We start from the raw sequence: 6,000 nt of genomic DNA, 5'->3' as shown, positions 1-6,000 counted from the left end.
GGGCCCTGTAACTTGCCTTAGTGCTCTGCATGCGCTCATTGATGAAGGGCATGCTTGAAAGTTCCCCTCAGTGCTGTGTTTATCATCATCTGTATAGCAGTAGCCATGTTGTGGCTGCCAAGTTGTTCAATGAATTTCAGCAGCTGCTGCCTCCTTCTGGAATGGGCACAATCTGTGGCACCAGCACAGCAGCCCCAGAGGGAACATTAATGTAGAGGAGCTTTTTCTATTAACATATATGAATGACACATGGATTTGGGATGAAGGAAGGATGGTGTTCTATCAGCGGGGTAAGACATGGGAGATCTGGATTGTAAGCATTCAGGAGACAGAAGTGCTTCATACCTTTGGGAAGGTGAGAATGATTCTTCCCGAGTCCCCTATTCCAACGGGAATATGGAGTTTATTTCTAGCCTGGGCAGACTTTGAGACATCACCCCTTAAAAGTTAATAATTTTTATGGATTTTAAAAGTTTACTAGTTATAATTTCTCTCTGCCTCTGAGGGCTGTGCAACTGGACTAAGACAGACCAGTTTTGCAACTGAAAGGACATGAAAAAATATTAAAAAATTGGTATGTACTCTTACTTTGAGTTTTTAATAACAAATAAGCATCTCAACCAATTTTCCAGTAAAATATGTGGCATTAACAAAATGCCTGATGGTTTGGCATGAAGTTTTTACTACTGGCAGTCAGATGCGATGATTTGCATAGCCCACTGGTGCTCCCAATGCTTGGGCCAAACAAAACATTTATACAAACCTGCTCATTGAGAGTGTGTCAAAGAGACAGATCACACTCACACAGGATAATCAGGAATACAAATTATAGCCTCAAATTCTATTTCACGATAGTAGAACCTCAGAGTTACAAACACCTCAGGAATGGAGGTTGTGCGTAACTCTGAAATGTTTGTAACTCTGAACAAAACTATATTAGTTCTTTCAAAAGTTTACAACTGAACATTGACTTAATACAGCTCAAAACTTTATTATGCAGAAGAAAAATGCCCCCCCCTTTTGTTTTTTAAAAAATATATGTTTAAAACAGCACTGTACTGTATTTGTTTTATTTTTTTTTTTTTTGGTCTCTGCTGCTGCCTGATTGCATACTTCCAGTTCCAAATGAAGTGTGTGGTTGATTGGTCAGTTTGTAACTCTGGGGTTTGTAATTCTCAGGCTCTCCTGTCTGAAAGACTTAATAAAAGGGAACTAGGAAAATAGAAACAAGATTTAAAGAAGCCCAATGGGTAAATTTCAAGGATATCAATAAGCCTGTCTTATAGTCATGTTTGGGTTTTGTAGAAAGACATGCTGTCATGGTACAATTCCCCACTCTGAACCTTAGCGTCCAAAAGATGGGGTACCAGCATGAATTCCTCTAAGCTCAATTACCAGCTTAGTACTTGTAGTGCTGCCACCAACCAGGAATTCCAGTGCCTGGTACACTCTGGTCCCCCCAAAACCTTGCCCCGGGACCCCCAAGACCCAGTCCCTCTGGATCTTGACACAAGGAAAGTAAACCCTTTCCCTCACCGTTGCCTCTCCCAGGCTTCCCCTCCCTGGGTTACCCTCAAAGATCACTGTGATTCAAACTCCTTGAATCTTAAAACAGAGAGAAAAATTCACCTTCGCCCCCTTCCTTCTCTCTCCCCCCCCCAGACTCTCCCTGAGAGAGAAGGTAATCCTAACACAGAGAGAAATTAACCTCTCTCTCCACCTTCCCTCCTTTCTCCCCACCAATTCCCTGGTGAATCTATACCCCGTCCCCTGAGATCTCACACCAGAATAAAAAAACAATGAGGTTCTTAAACAAGAAAAGCTTTTAATTAAAGAAAGAAAAACAGTAAAAAGTATCTTTGTAAATTTAAGATGAAATAGGTACAGGGTCTTTCAGCTATAGACACTGGGAATACCCTCCCAGCCTAAGTATACAAGTACAAATTAAAATCCTTTCAGCAAAATACAAATTTGAACTCCTTCCAGCCAAATACACATTTGCAAATAAAGAAAACAAACATAAGCCTAGCTCGCCTTATCTACCTAATACTTACTATTCTGAACTTAGAGCCTGTATCAGGGAGATTGGAGAGAAACCTGGTTGCACGTCTGGTCACTCTCAGAACCCAGAGAGAACATCAACCAAATTCTAACAGCACACACAAAAACTTCCCTCCCTCAAGATTTGAAAGTATATTGTCCCCTGATTGGTCCTCTGGTCAGGTGACAGCCAGGCTCACTGATCTTGTTAACCCTTTACAGGCAAAAGAGATATGAAGTACTTCTGTTCTATTAACTCTCACTTATTTGTTTATGACACATGCACTGACCTACATGTCTCCCTCCAGAATTTAAGCAGAGGTCCTTATAGCTCCAAAGGGATAATACTGAGCAAGTTAGAAATACTTTTGAGCCAGGGGAGCATTTGAATCAGAGATCCTCATGCAGGGCTGAATCTGGGCTGGCACAACTCTACTGACCCCAGTGGAGCTCCGCAAGAATAGAACAGGAAAAAACAAAACAGTCCTACTCTTCCTTGCTCTGCCCACCTGAGATACCACTCACTAGAAAAGCATGCAGATGTTCCAAATACAATCCTCCATGCTCTGCTGGGCTATGACTTGGTTTCCCCTCCGTGCAGATCAGGTATCTATTAGGCTCTGCTAGCTTAATGGGCTTGGCTCCTCCTCGATTGTGGAGTTAGGAGGGGAGAGAGACACCAACTCTTCCAAATGTTACCAATTAATGGCACCACACATTATGTCACTTGAAGTTCACCATGCGGATCTTCATAACATGATCTTCCCTCTCCTTCCCTACAAGCTTTCATCAACAGTGAAAGACAACATTCACATTTAAATTTATTCTCATTCGGCAACCAAGTTAACACTCCTTTGAGATGAGCAGTCATCGTTTGAGTTTCTCTCAGAGCTTTTAATTCAGGTTCTCTGCATGAACAGGCAGAGCTCTCTATCTGCTACATTTTCATGTTTTTTGTTGTTGTTTTGTAACCACAAGGTGAGAGAGACTTTTATAAAAAGAGAAAGCTAAGACTTGGCGCATAAGATTACAGTTGGTAGTAACACTGCACATACACAGCCAGCCTCCCAATTTAAACCCTGGTGCTTAGCAAAGTTGACCTACAGAGTGAGTCATTCCTTTCCCTCCACCTCCACCCCAACCCCAAATTTACATCTAGTCTGTCTTTCTTCCAAGAACATCGTCTTTGTCAGTGTTTGACACCATTGTGCTGAAAGACTTCGGACCCTCTGGATGGTTGACATTTGTCTAATTCCTCAACAGGCTCTGTGCATTGGAAAGTGAACTGAACTACAATGACAAGCTGAGACAATATACAAAGTAGTGATATTTTTAATAAAGTATTTCATATCCATGATATTGAACATTAGCCATCCATCAAATTCTCTTGGTTAATAGTTTTTTCTCTCATAAGAAGCCCTGTTCCATACAAAGACCACAATGAACTACTTTAAGAGGCTTACTGGTGAATGGCAAAATCATGTTAGAGAAAACAAAAGGATTTCATAAAGCCATTTGTAAGTCAAAGGCAAATCATTGTGACAACATTCATGTGAATCTGAAGTTACAATTACGATACAAAACAACAGTATTCAAACAATCAAATCAGTAAACCTAGGTGGGGAAAAAACCAAGCAAATGGGCCTTTTAGTTTAAGAAAAAGAACCCTAAAATTTTCTGGAATAATATCAGGTTCATTTTACATCACAAAGATTTTACATTTGAGGTATCTGCACTCAGAGCACCAAGTAAGTTGCAGTACTGTGGTTCCGGTTAGCTAGCCTGGCCAAAAATCATTCCTGCAACCTCCAGTATCCCAACAGGTATGAATTTGGGGTGGTTTGGTTTTCATTATTTCATCTCACTAACTAGAAAGTCCATATATCTTCACAATTCTTCCCAATCTGCATGACTCATTCTCTTCACAAGTTCATCAAACAAAAAGGTCTACTTTATACTGCATTTTGTATACTTAAAGAGTAATATTATAAAAACATAAGTAGCTGTTTGAACCTTCAGATGACACTACATACTGTGTTTAAAATACAATACACAGAGTTTATTTAAAAACCTACACAAAAGTAATCAGAAGCAGTCAGTTGTATTTTACTGTTTTATTATAGTTTCTGTGTGTTTCAGGCTAAAAGTTAGAAGGCATCTGAAAGAAGTTGGCACCTTATTTCTAATCATATATATATGTGGGTAAAAGGGCAATTATGTTCCAATAAAACTCTTTTGCTATTTAAATGCGTAAGTTTAAGAAGGAATTAAACCGCAGCTATTTGTCCTTGCATTGCAAAGATGTCAAAAGTGTATGAAAAAAGTAGAAAAATACACTTCAGATTAAACTGGGGGAAATAGATCACTATTAACTCATCCTTTAAAAACAAGCATACATTGTGGCACTACGAACATTTAGAATCCTAATATTTATGAAAATGCTTTCAACAGGTTACAAGTACGGTATGCTAGTAATCCCAAGTTTCATCATCCTTCCACTGAAGTCAACGGCAAAATTCTCATTGACTTTAATGGGCACTGAGTCAGGCCCGAGTTTATGAAAATATTTCCAGTAGTGTATGTTTTATGGCAACATGTTTGTGATAATACTTTAAAATGTATCATTTACATGTTTTGATTCAGTAACTTAAAAAACACAATCATGGCACTTATGACTCCAGTTGTAAAAATACTGAATAGATTTGGATATGGAAGTCGTAACTGAACAAAATGGATTCAGGTCAAAAGAAAATCTGCATTTTAAAAAAGTCTGCAGTTAAACTCATTACTCAAATTAATGCAACGTAAGTAGTTATAAAACAAGTTTGTAAAGTTCTAATTTAGCTGAATACTTCTGACATGAAATTCTATGCGTATGAAGGATCATAAACCAATAGCTTAGAAATGGCCAAAGAGAAAGAGCCAGGTATCAAAATGACCTTTGTATCACCATATGTGCACACAGTACATTTCCATATATTCATTTGGGTTCTAAATGGTTCAAACATTTAGCCACAAATTGCTGACAACACGGGCCATAATAGATCAACAGAAGGGCAATATTTTGGTTTTAAAAAGTTACTTTGAAAAAATCAAGATATTACGGAATTGAAGAAATACAGCATGACTGCGGCTAGTAACTCAGTTATGAAAGCATATAGCTAAGTTAATTACTGTTTTTAACAAGACGCATTACAAAATGACTGAAATATGGTGAATAAAATCAGTGAAAATCTAGATTGTTTTGAATTTATTAGAAAAATATTCTAATTATAAAAATAATTTGAATGTCAGCACAGAACAATCCGTGCATTTATTTTTTCTTACAGGAAGTCTCAAAATTAGATTTTTGAAAGGAGGTGTGTTAAAAACATAACATATTATTAGTAGTGTCTATATAATTTAATACAAAATTAGACACATGCAACATAAAACAGTAAATTAAAAGTGGTTAATAATTTCTGTAAATATCATTACAGAAGATCACAATTGCAGGTATTGTATAGCTGGCTATAGGGAAACACCCACACATACAAAAGAACATTGGTAACCTACTAGAAGTCAGTATTGTTTTCTTTCCACTCATTTATTCCATCAATACACAAGACTTGTATATAAACTTTATTAGGCTATTTGTACTTCAGTGATGTTATGGAAAGGCCATCCAATTACAATTGCTTGATCATAATCTGGATAGGATTTGGCTTCTTTTTCCTTAAAAAGAAAGGGGAACTCAATTATTAAAAGAATCAAATCCTGGATCACTGCACAAAACCTAAATGAGACTTGCACAGGTGACCCATGTGGCTTGGAGTGATAGAATCCTCCCCCTCACCTTAGCCGTGGGGCAAGAGAAATGCTAGTTCCAAAGTGTTGGAGTCTTACTGTAGCCCTATTAAAGGAGCTACATTGATCATAATTTGAGGAGAAAATTTAGAGGGGCAGAATAAAAGGATTAAA

The 6,000-nt window shown here is 37.9% G+C and overlaps 1 protein-coding gene across 3 annotated transcripts in view; it reads right to left on the bottom strand.

Moving 5' to 3' along the window:
• Nucleotides 1-3,354: 3,354 nt before the first annotated feature.
• GNG12 (G protein subunit gamma 12) overlaps nt 3,355-6,000 on the bottom strand; it is a 64,220-nt gene continuing 61,574 nt past the window's right edge. For all 3 annotated transcript variants that reach the window (XM_050963677.1, XM_050963676.1, XM_050963675.1), the window contains one exon: nt 3,355-5,754. The gene's annotated coding sequence lies outside the window, so the exon portion shown is untranslated. The remainder of the gene's footprint in view (nt 5,755-6,000) is intronic.

Source organism: Gopherus flavomarginatus, chromosome 7 (assembly GCF_025201925.1).
Source record: "Gopherus flavomarginatus isolate rGopFla2 chromosome 7, rGopFla2.mat.asm, whole genome shotgun sequence".
Lineage (NCBI taxonomy): Eukaryota > Metazoa > Chordata > Testudines > Testudinidae > Gopherus > Gopherus flavomarginatus.
The sequence above is the reverse complement of the archived record's forward strand: the minus strand, read 5'-3'. Positions and strand labels throughout refer to the sequence as shown.